The sequence below is a fragment of the Mirounga angustirostris genome, unplaced genomic scaffold (assembly GCF_029215605.1).
Source record: "Mirounga angustirostris isolate CCGP_5_RB_7025 unplaced genomic scaffold, mMirAng1.0.hap1 SCAF_12, whole genome shotgun sequence".
NCBI lineage: Eukaryota > Metazoa > Chordata > Mammalia > Carnivora > Phocidae > Mirounga > Mirounga angustirostris.
The window spans coordinates 12,328,982-12,341,728 of NW_026991720.1; positions in this window are offsets into that span (position 1 = coordinate 12,328,982).

The following is a 12,747-nucleotide window of genomic DNA, read 5'->3' on the forward strand; positions in this document are numbered from 1 at the left end:
TTTTAGGAAGTCCCTGCATATGCTCCATTTAGTCCCATTATTTGTTTATGGAGTCACGAAAAAGCCCTCAAGAAAATGAAGGACTTTAGAACAGATCTGCTTATCTATCCCATTATTAAAGTCTACTGAATTGAAAACTTTCTGGTGAGAATTCTCATGGGATACAAATTCTCCTGCTGCAAGCTCACCCTGAAAAATCCTACTAAATAATTTTTCCCCAAACAGCTAATCCCCATTCCCTCCATCTTCCTCCTTCTGAGTGCCTGTCAAGGTAGGCCATAAGCCACGCCCAAGAAATTCACATAAATCTCAACCTCAGGGAAGAAAACAACTAGATGTGTGTTCATTGAAGTTCTGTCTCCTGAGAAGAACCTCATTCTTCTCTTTCCTTCGGGGCATCCCTCTGAGGGGTTTTATAATCACAGCAGTAGACATGCAATCAGTCCTAATATATCAACCAGTGAAATCTTTCCACCCTCACCGAACTGTTTATGAAGAAATCTCTTTGAGGTCACAGTGTGGCTTAAGGAAAGATTTCCCAGAGGAATTGCTTGTGCAACTTATTTGGACTTTCAGGGCCTAATTTACCTCTGGTCTATTTACACTCCAAGTTGGGGATGGAATATTGCTAAGCATATTCAAGTCAATGACAAAGAAAGTCAGGTAGCCACACCTAGATAGAGCAAGTTTCACAGCCAACAGGTGATCTGGAGTCAGGCATTTAGTCTCCACTAGACCCCAGTGGCAAACCAGAAGCTATTCCCCAAAAAGGAAAAAGGAGCATGACTTTGCTATCATGTTTTGGGAACCTCTATTTTGATTTTCTTACTAGGTTTTGCCATAAACTTCATTTAGTACACGAAAGATACTTCTAGAATCATTGAATCTACAGAATTTAAGCCTAAGAAATAGAGCCAATTGTATTTCAACCTGTGCTGGTTGAAAAGTCTTTTCTGCCTTAGTCTCTTCCTAAACTAGCATCTTTCTAGATCACTCATTAAATGGTTCAGCACACGATATCCTAATGAGATATATGTTGCTTATAAAATTTAGAGGTCTTCAGATATCATTTTTCATAGTAGGGAGCACAAGTATAACAATACATTCATTTCAATAGAGGAATCCAACATACACCCACAAGGTTCACCAGTTATATCACCTACCCACTACCATATATCTGTCTTTGCAAGCCAGGAAACTTGCTACTTCCTGTTATCTCATCCTACCAATATGATATCATTAATATCTTTGAGACTGTCAAGTTCTTTAAAGACTATATTCAGGTTCAGGGGCAGAGCAATGATGACTGCCTGAGTGTGGAGGTAAAAATATACTGTTGTCCCTGACAAATGAAAGCTAATTAATTCTGAGCTTCTCAAAGCCATGTACAAAAATACATTTTCCAGATGGATAGTTGCATACTGAGTGTGAAAGACTGCATTTTTTTTTGCTCTAGTAAGGAACCACATACGGAACAGCAACTATAATTGGAGTTACCACGCGATACTCAAACACTATCATTCCCCACCACCCTTATGACATGAACAGCTGAAGAACCAAATGAAATTATAATACAAAATATCACCCGGCATATTTCAAGTCTATGTTGGTAGTACTGGCCTCTACAGTGTGCTGATGCCTTAGATTTACTAAGGGGATGTTCGATCAACTTTCTCTTAGCCCTTTCTACAACAAAAGCTCACTTTGCAGGCCTGAAGGATATTGTAGAGATTCTACCAGTTGTAGAAAAAAATGTATGTACCCCTTCCACCCCTGCCAGTGCACACAGGTACTGTAGAAATAAATTCTAGATGGTTTCAGAGCCACAGTGAATTACTCTAGGGAAGACTTAGGTAAAAAATCCAGTTATCCCTCAATTTTCATAAGCCCCACTCTGATCAGAGGATAGCACTGATTATAAGTCTTCCCCACCACCACAAACACCACAAATTAGTACCAATTCAGAATCAGAATCTCAAAAAATTCAGCTATGTTCTTGTCCCTAGAGCACGAGTCACCAAGTAAATAGTCTCAGGCCATCTTTGTATGGGCTGGAAGGGACAATGTTAGAACAAGTTTCATTCTTTAGAGTACTGGGTTCCCCTTCATTCAAGGGGCATTGAATGAGTTAATGTAACTGAGGGGGCGCCTGGGTGGCTCAGCCATTATGTGTCTGCCTTCAGCTCAGGTCATGATCCCAGGGTCCTAGGATCGAGTCCCGCATCGGGCTCCCCGCTCGGCGGGAAGCCTGCTTCTCCCTCTCCCACTCCCCCTGCTTGTGTTCCCTCTCTCCCTGTGTCTCTCTCTGTCAAATAAATAAGTAAAATCTTTAAAAAAAAAAAATGTAACTAATTGAGGTTTGTGATGTAGGGAGGAGCCCATATCACTTTAGCATGTTGACTCACACCAGTCCACTATTATCAAATTATCAATTATCCACTATTTTTGTTTTTTGGTTATATAAATCAAATAAGAGCTTGAACTTCCTGTTCCAGTTTCATTCCTGGGGATCCTAGTTTTGTGGAGAATGCTTGAAAGAATCCTCTTTAGGGCCCCCAAACATCACCAGATAAGATTGTTTGTTTGTTTCCATTTTAAGAGTAAGAGAGGCAGATGAACTTAATAACTTGACATTTGTCCTTTTTCCTTAAACAAATTAAACTAAAATCTGAGAGGCCTTTTAGCAGGGGACAAAGGCCACTGTAAGAGGGCAATGTGTGATCAGCCTCTTTGTTTATTTGCACTTTATGTTTTTAGCAGGAAATATGGTAGAATCCACCACTCAGGATCCTGAATGATGGGATACATCTTTCTAATTTTAAGTTTCAGACTTGGGACTCTCATGTTGCCATGTATCTAAGCCATATTCTCTATCAGCTCTAGAAGTAACTTTGCCAGAAATTTCCCTTCCCATCTTATTCCTTTGTCTCTCTCAACTTGTTCAGAACTTATGTAGAGAAAATGGGGGGGGGGGGGAGCGTGTCATTCATCAGTTTTTTCAAATCATAATACCATGTTAGGATTTGGACAGCATGTGTTGTTCCATTGAGTAAGGGGATACCCCCTATAACCACTGTTCCCAAGACTGAAAAGCTATGATCCCAAAAGCTAAATGAGGATGGATAGGCCAGGGTCTTACAAAAACAAGGTGAAGATTAGGCTCAAGCCTATGTTTGTGCAGGAAATTCATGTCAGCTACTGTACTGATGAGACTTTCAAGACTTCTTACAATTTGTAATTCTTCTCCTGTGCATTCATTTCAAGGACAGGAAGATTTCAGAAACCATAAGATGAGCTCTGTTCAATAGGGAATCAGGGTGGAAAAAAAGCCTTGATATGAGGTCATTGGCTCTAACAACTGGAGTAGAATCAAGTTGCCCACTAGAAGCTAAAGATAGAGATTAGAGAAACTGGCCTCGGGGCTGACACAGGCAAGGAACCCCAAGGTCATTGCTCCCAGGCCCTTTGAAAACTCAGCAGTACTAGGCACCTTCATTATCTCACTTTGGGGTTTCTTGCAGGTACTCTGACTAAAATCAAACCAGTGTTCCTTGTCATCTCTCTTTCCCAGTCTATGATTTGCTGTTTGTTGTTGTTGTTGGTTTGTTTTTAAGAGATTATTAAGTGTTAGTAAATCATATGTAGGATTTGCTTCGACTATAAAACGTGCATCCAAACTTGCTTTTGCCTGGCTCTCTGTAGCCCCAAACCCCTACCAATGCTATCCTTGGTTAAAAGAAGTTTAGCTCATCACCAGGCCAAACTTGCTGTTATACTCTTCTACCCAAATAGCCCAATTTTAGTAACTGGGCTTCTGTTCTATTCCTGCAGTGAAGGCTCCTCCCCTCCTCACCCCCCTTTTTTAAATCCCAGCTCCATTAATGCTGTCTTTGTCTTGACAACCTTGTCTGTTTCCCCAGCTCCTGTAAGCCTAGGGCTCTGCCTGACTCTTCCCAGATGTTGCTGGAAACCCATAGGAGGCCTGCTGGTTTTCCTGGCCTGCTGCCCCTCTACTGGCCACCTGCCTGACTTCCCTTCCACCTTCACTTCAATATGCTTTGCTATCTGGATCCTGTCAGCTTAGCTGACTCTCCCCAGTGATTGTTATCTCCCCACTCTGATTTCTACCGTCTGCCCCTCCAGTGTGAGTTCATCTCATTTCTAGATCCCCAAAAGGATGATCTCGGGCTTAGCGCAGCTGAAAGAGCACAAGCTGAAAGAGCACATTCAATTTGGTATTTAATCCCAACTTCCACAGCTACTAGCTGTGTGTCCTCAGTCATTAAGGAATTCAACCTGTCTTGTTTAGTTTATCTCTAAAATAGGACCAATAATACTCTTCTGGATTATTGGGAATAAATAGGATAATTTATGTAAGGCACGAAACAATATTTCGCACACAGTAGGCACTCAATAAATGATAATCCCACTTAAATCTTTGCCAAGGTATTACTGGTAATCGGTCACCATTTCTTTACACCTGAGTTTATCTTTCTTCAATTAGGACGGAAGCTATTTTCATGTACACACACACACAATCAATCAAGTTATGTCAGAGAGCCAAAGAACATCCTGATAGAATTTACCAATATAAGTTCCCTTTCCTCAGGCGTCAGGCACTTGTGCCTTTCCCTGCCTGTATGGGAGAGGCCCTTAGGTATGAAATACAGAAAGGAAGTTTTACAACGTTATTGTATTTATTTGGGTAGCGGTCTAAATCTGTAACTGCAACATAAGTACCTTGTAGTATCACTTAGGCAATTGCTAGATAGGGTTGCTTTGTTTTTGAAGTGTTTCCCTGATTTCAGAAATCCTAAACACTCATTCTATGTAATGAGGAGAACCCACAAAAGTAGAAAAATAAGTTTAAATTCACAGTCCTAACTATTATATTATTTTGTAAAGTTTTCTGGTATTCTATACCTTCTCCTCAGTTTAGCTAACTGTTAATCCACGTCGGGATTCATTGCCTACCGAACCAGTTAATGCAGTTTATCCCTGTTTATCATTAACAAGACCCAAACCCAAAGGACTTGCATGGATTCTGAAGCTCTAATAATTATTAACCCATTATCAACTCTCTCTTCCCAAGCCCACCTGTATCTAAGCCCCTACCTTCACATTAGACCCATGCTTGCTCTTCTGCTCAGGGGCCTGGAAATGATGGTGTAGGGGCCATAAATATGGGCTATGTTGCTGTTCTGGGCTCAGGAATCTAAATTATAACAAAGACACTCATCCTGCAAGTGAAACTTTGAGCTCATGCTTTCTGCTTTCCAAGGACCTTCTAAATGAAGGAATAAGGAAGGTAAGAAGAGGGGTAAAATTTGGAGGAGGTAAAGAGGATACATGCCTCGTATTTCTTGAAAGTTCACACCATATCTGGTAAAATACTGAAAATGGAGTATTCTATGCATGTATCGATTAGTTGAGAGGATGACTAAGACAAAGGAGAACAGAGAGATGGCTGCCTTAGGTGAGGATACTCACCGGCAAGCCCTGGAAGTCCACCATCTTAAAACGAATCCAAACTATGGAGATACAACAGGGCAGAATCCAATTTACACAATCATAACATATAGTACTTTCCCCTCCAAATGATTGGATGTTGTTAGTATAATTTTGTCTATTCCCATCTGGACCCCTCAAAACCTAGGACAAGTCTGTGGGGTACTGAGCGTCTTTGCAGGACACTCACCTGACCTGCTGTCACATCACGTGTGGACGTCCCAGTGCTCTCTGACCACATCTGCAACATGATGGGTGCTGGCTTTCTGGAAGGGGCAGAGATGCCCACCACGTCACACCTCCCTCATTGCAGTGGCGATGCATTCATCATGCAACAAGACAGCATCATGAGGTATTGAGAGTCATCAACTCGGAATTCCTGTACTTGAGTGCTGGTTATGTGACATCAGGCAAGTCGTCCCAGGTGTCGAGCATCCATTTCCCTATTAAAACAAAAACAGAAAAAAAAACGCAAAAAATGGTGGTTCTTGCCTAATTGGGCATTTGAAAGTATTGGATGAGAAAATGAAGATAAACATACTTCCCAAGGACATGGACAAATCCCTCACACCAGCCTGCAGACAGGAGACTACATCACAGAGACCAGTATTTCCTATCTGAATAATGACAGGTAAATAACATAATCCAACCAAAAAGCATTGTTTGGGCCCCTAACATCGGCCAATCTAGGAGGGCTAGTTTAATCCCCAAGGAATAAAGGGTCTAGGCAGTGGTATTAAGGCATAGTTCATGGTCCAAGTGAGCAGAATTGCATCTGGGAAGTCTCCACAGAGCTCCCAGGGATGGAGGTTCAAGAGGTCCCATCAGAGCAATGTTGCTTTCCATTGCTCCAGTGATGGTGCTTGGCTGTAGTTGTTTCAAGAGCAGCTAGGAGAGGACCTGATCATTCCTTTTTTTTTTTTTTAATTTTATTATGTTAATCACCGTACATTACATCTTTAGTTTTTGATGTAGTGCTCCACGATTAATTGTTTGTGTATAACACCCAGTGCTCCATGCAGAATGTGCCCTCTTTAATACCCATCACCAGGCTAACCCATCCTCCCACCCCCCTCCCCTCTAGAACCCTCAGTTTGTTTTTCAGAGTCCATCTTCTCCCATGGTTCATCTCCCCCTCTGATTTTCCCCCCTTCATTCTTCCCCTCCTGCTATCTTCTTCTTCTTCTTCTTTTTTAATATATATTGTATTATTTGTTTCAGAGGTACAGATCCACAATTCAACAGTCCTGCACAATTCACAGCGCTCACCACAGCACACACCCTCCCCAATGTCTATCACCCAGCCACCCCATCCCTCCCATCCCCCACCACTCCAGCAACCCTCAGTTTGTTTCCTGAGATTAAGAATTCCTCATATCAGTGAGGTCATATGATACATGTTTTTTTCTGATTGACTTATTTCGCTCAGCATAACACCCTCCAGTTCCATCCACGTCGTTGCAAATGGCAAGATCTCATTCCTTTTGATGGCTGCATAATATTCCATTGTATATATATACCACTTCTTCTTTATCCATTCATCTGTCGATGAACATCTTGGCTCTTTCCACATATTGGCTATTGTGGACATTGCTGCTATAAACATTGGGGAGCACGTACCCCTTCGGATCCCTACATTTGTATCTTTGGGGTAAATACCCAGTAGTGCAATTGCTGAATCGTATGGTAGCTCTATTTTCAACTTTCTGAGGAACATCCATACTGTTTTTCAGAGTGGCTGCACCAGCTTGCATTCCCACCAACAGTGTAGGAGGGTTCCCCTTTCTCCGCATCCCCGCCAACATCTGTCGTTTCCTGACTTGTTAATTTTAGCCATTCTGACTGGTGTGAAGTCGTATTTCATTGAGGTTTTGATTTGGATTTCCCTGATGCCGAGCGATGTTGAGCACTTTTTCATGTGTCTGTTGGCCATTTGGATGTCTTCTTTGGAAAAATGTCTGTTCATGTCTTCTGCCCATTTCTTGATTGGATTCTTTATTCTTTGGGTGTTGAGTTTAAGAAGTTCTTTATAGATTTTGGATACTAGCCCTTTATCTGATATGTCATTTGCAAATATCTTCTCCCATTCTGTCAGTTGTCTTTTGGTTTTGTTGACTATTTCTTCTGCTGTGCAAAAGCTTTTTATCTTGATGAAGTCCCAATAGTTCATTTTTGCCCTTGCTTCCCTTGCCTTTGGCGATGTTTCTAGGAAGAAGTTGCTGCGGCTGAGGTCGAAGAGGTTGCTGCCTGGGTTCTCCTTTAGGATTTTGATGGATTCCTGTCTCACATTTAGGTCTTTCAACATTTTGAGTCTACTTTTGTGTGTGGTGTAAGGAAATGGTCCAGTTTCATTCTTCTGCATGTGGCTGTCCAATTTTCCCAACACCATTTGTTGAAGAGATTGTCTTTTTTCCATTGGACATAATTTCCTGCTTTGTCAAAGATTAGTTGACCATAGAGTTGAGGGTCCATTTCTGGGCTCTCTATTCTGTTCCATTGATCTATGTGTCTGTTTTTGTGCCAGTACCATACTGTCTTGATGATGACAGCTTTGTAATAGAGCTGGAAGTCCGGAATTGTGATGCCGCCAGCTTTGCTTTTCTTTTTCAACATTCCTCTGGCTATTTGGGATCTTTTCTGGTTCCATACAAATTTTAGGATTATTCGTTCCATTTCTTTGAAAAAAGTGGATGGTATTTTGATGGGGATTGCATTGAATGTGTAGATCACTCTAGGTAGCGTTGACATCTTCACAATATTTGTTCTTCCAGTCCATGAGCATGGAATGTTTTTCCATTTCTTTGTGTCTTCCTCAATTTCTTTCATGAGTATTTTATAGTTTTCTGAGTACAGATCCTTTGCCTCTTTAGTTAGATTTATTCCTAGGTATCTTATGGTTTTGGGTGCAATTGTAAATGGGATCAACTCCTTAATTTCTCTTTCTTCTGTCTTGTTGTTGGTGTATAGGAATGCCACTAATTTCTGTGCATTGATTTTATATCCTGCCACTTTACTGAATTCCTGTATGAGTTCTCGCAGTTTTGGGGTGGAGTCTTTTGGGTTTTCCACATAAAGTATCATATCATCTGCAAAGAGTGAGAGTTTGACTTCTTCTTTGCCAATTTGGATGCCTTTGGTTTCTTTTTGTTGTCTGATTGCTGTGGCTAGGACTTTTAATACTAGGTTGAATAGCTGGGTGCCTGGGTGGCTCAGTTGGTTAAGCGACCGCTTTCGGCTCAGGTCATGATCCTGGAGTCCCTGGATCGAGTCCCACATCGGGCTCTCTGCTCGGCAGGGAGCCTGCTTCTCCCTCTGACCCTCCCCCCTCTCATGTGCTCTCTCTCTCTCATTCTCTCTGTCTCAAATAAATAAATAAAGTCTTTAAAAAAAAATACTAGGTTGAATAGCAGTGGTGATAGTGGACATCCTTGCTGTGTTCCTGACCTTAGGGAGACAGCTCTCAGTTTTTCCCCATTGAGAATGATATTCGCTGTGGGTTTTTCATAGATGGTTTTTATGATATTGAGGTATGTACCCTCTATCCCTATACTCTGAAGAGTTTTGATCAAGAAAGGATGCTGTACTTTGTCAAATGCTTTTTCTGCATCTATTGAGAGGATCATATGGTTCTTGTTCTTTCTTTTGTTAATGTATTGTATCACGTTGATTGATTTGCGGATGTTGAACCAACCTTGCAGCACAGGGATAAATCCCACTTGGTCGTGGTGAATAATCCTTTTAATGTACTGTTGCATCCTATTGGCTAGTATTCTGGTGAGAATTTTTGCATCCATGTTCATCAAAGATATTGATCTGTATCTCCTTTTTGATGGGGTCTTTGTCTGGTTTGGGGATCAAGGTAATGGTGGCCTCATAAAACGAGTTTGGAAGTTTTCCTTCCATTTCTATTTTTTGGAACAGTTTCAGAAGAATAGGTATTAATTCTTCTTGAAATGTTTGGTAGAATTCCCCTGGGAGGCCATCCGGCCCTGGGCTCTTGTTTGTTGGGAGATTTTTGATGACTGCTTCAGTTTCTTTAGTGATTATAGCTCTGTTCAGGTTTTCTATTTCTTCCTGGTTCAGTTTTGGTAGTTGATACATCTCTAGGAATGCATCCATTTCTTCCAGGTTATCTAATTTGCTGGCATATGCTTGCTCATAATATGGTCTTATAATTGTTTGCATTTCTTTGGTGTTGGTTGTGAACTCTCTTTCATTCATGATTTTGTTGATTTGGGTCATTTCTCTCTTTTTTTTTTAAAGATTTATTTATTTATTTGAGAGAGCGAGAATGAGAGAGAGAGAGAGAGTACATGAGAGGGGGGAGGGTTAGAGGGAGAAGCAGGCTCCTCGCCGAGCAGGGAGCCCGATGCGGGACTCGATCCAGGGACTCCAGGATCATGACCTGAGCCGAAGGCAGTCGCTTAACCAACTGAGCCACCCAGGCGCCCTCTCTTTTCTTTTTGATAAGTCTGGCCAGGGGTTTATCAATCTTGCTAATTCTTTCAAAGAACCAGCTCCTAGTTTCGTTGATCTGTTCTACTGTTCTTTTGGTTTCTATTTCATTGATTTCTGCTCTGATCTTTATTATTTCTCTTTTCCTGCTGGGCTTAGGCTTTATCTGCTGTTCTTTCTCCAGCTCCTTTAGGTGTAGGGTTAGGTTGTGTATTTGAGACCTTTCTCGTTTCTTGAGAAAGGCTTGTATTACTATATACTTTCCTCTTAGGACTGCCTTTGCTGCATCCCAAAGATTCTGAACAGTTGTGTTTTCATTTTCATCTCTTTCCATGAAATTTTTTAATTCTTCTTTAATTTCCTGGTTGACCCATTCATTCCTTAGTAGGATGCTCTTTAGCCTCCATGTACTTGAGTTCTTTCCGACTTTCCTCTTGTGATTGAGTTCTAGTTTCAAAGCACTGTGGTCTGAAAATAGGCAGGGAATGATCTCAATCTTTTGGTACTGATTGAGACCTAATTTGTGACCTAGGATGTGATCTATTCTGGAGAATGTTCCATGGGCACTAGAAAAGAACGTGTATTCTGTTGCTTTGGAATGGAATATTCTGAATATATCTGTGAAGTCCATTTGGTCCAGTGTGTCATTTAAAGTCTTTATTTCCTTGTTGATTTTTTGCTTAGATGATCTGTCCATTTCAGTGAGGGGGGTGTTAAAGTCCCCTACTATTATTGTATTGTTGTCGATGTGTTTCTTTGCTTTTGTTATTAATTGACTTATATAATTGGCTGCTCCCATGTTAGGGGCATAGATATTTACCATTATTAGATCTTCTTGTTGGATAGACCCTTTAAGTAGGATATAGTGTCCTTCTTCATCTCTTATTAGTCTTTGGTTTAAAATCTAATTTGTCTGATATAAGGATTGCCAGCCCAGCTTTCTTTTGGTGTCCATTAGCATGGTAAATGGTTTTCCACCCCCTCACTTTCAATGTGGAGGTGCCTTTGGGTCTAAAATGAGTCTCTTGCAGACAGCATATCGATGGGTCTTGTTTTTTAATCCAATCTGATAGCTTGTGTCTTTTGATTGGGGCATTTAGCCCATTTACTCAGGGTAACTATTGAAAGATATGAATTTAGTGCCATTGTATTGCCTGTAAGGTGACTGTTACTGTACATTGTCTGTGTTCCTTTCTGGGCTATGTTACTTTTAGGCTCTCTCTTTGCTTAGAGGACCCCTTTTAATATTCCTTGTAGGGCTGGTTTTGTGTTTGCAAATTCCTTTAGTTTTTGTTGTCCTGGAAGCTTTTTAACTCTCCTTCTATTTTCAATGACAGCCTAGCTGGATAGAGTATTCTTGGCTGCATATTTTTCTCATTTAGTGCTCTGAATATATCCTGCCAGTCCTTTCTGGCCTGCCAGGTCTCTGTGGATAGGTCTGTTGCCAATCTAATGTTTCTACCATTGTAGGTTACATATCTCTTCTCCCGAGCTGTTTTCAGGATTTTCTCTTTGTCTCTGAGACTCCTAAGTTTTACTATTAGATGTCGGGGTGTTGACCTATTTTTATTGATTTTGAGAGGGGTTCTCTGTGCTTCCTGGATTTTGATGCCTGTTTCCTTCCCCAAATTAGGGAAGTTCTCTGCTATAATTTGCTCCAATATACCTTCTGCCCCTCTCTCTCTTTTTCTTCTTCTGCTGGGATCCCAATTATTCTAATGTTGTTTTGTCTTATGGTGTCGCTGATCTCTCGAATTCTGCCCTCGTGATCCAGTAGTTGTTTATCTCTCTTTTTCTCAGCTTCTTTATTTTCCATCATTTGGTCTTCTATATGACTAATTCTCTCTTCTGCCTCATTTATCCTAGCAGTTAGCACCTCCATTTTTTATTGCACCTCATTAATAGCCTTTTTGATTTTGACTTGGTTAGATTTTAGTTCATTTATTTCTCAAAAAAGGGTTTCTCTAATAACTTCCATGCTTTTTTCAAGCCCAGCTAGTATCTTTAAAATCATCATTCTGAACTCTAGTTCCAACATTGTACTAATGTCTGTATTGAGTAGGGCCCTGGCAGTTGGTACTGCCTCTTGTTCTTTTTGTTGAGGTGATTTTTTCTGTCTTGTCATTTTGTCCAGAGGAGAATATATGAATGAGAGAACAAAATGCTAACAGGGTAGCAACATCCCCAGAAAATATACTCTAAACAATCAGAAAAGACCTGAAACCGGGGGAAAAGAAAGGGAAAGAGAGAAAAAAAAAAAAAGAAAGAAACCGGTAAAAACAAACAAAAACAGAAGAAAACAAAAAAAACAGAATATGATCAAATATGATCAGGCTGGTGCATAGATCAGTGCCACACACTAGATTTTGGGTGTATTTTGGTCTGTTAGAAGAAAGTGCCTCCCAAAATTTTAAAGAAAGAAAAACCTATATATGTACAAAAGTAAGGGTAAAAAAATGAAGGGATGGAATATGACTGTAAAAATGAAAATTAGAAAAAATTTTATAAAAGGAATTGATAAGAAGTTGTTTGAAAGAAAGAAAAACAAGGGAGAGAATGTGATCAGGCAGGAGACTAGAACAAAGGCATACACTAGAGATTTAGGGTATATTTTGATCTGTTAGAAGAAACTGTATCTCAAAATTTTAAAAAGAGAACAACTTACATATATATGCCAAAAATACGGGTAACTACTATGAAGGGAGAGAATATGACTCTAAAAATGAAAAATAAAAACTTTTTTTTAAAAAAGGGATTGATAAGATGTTGGTTGAAAAAGGGAAA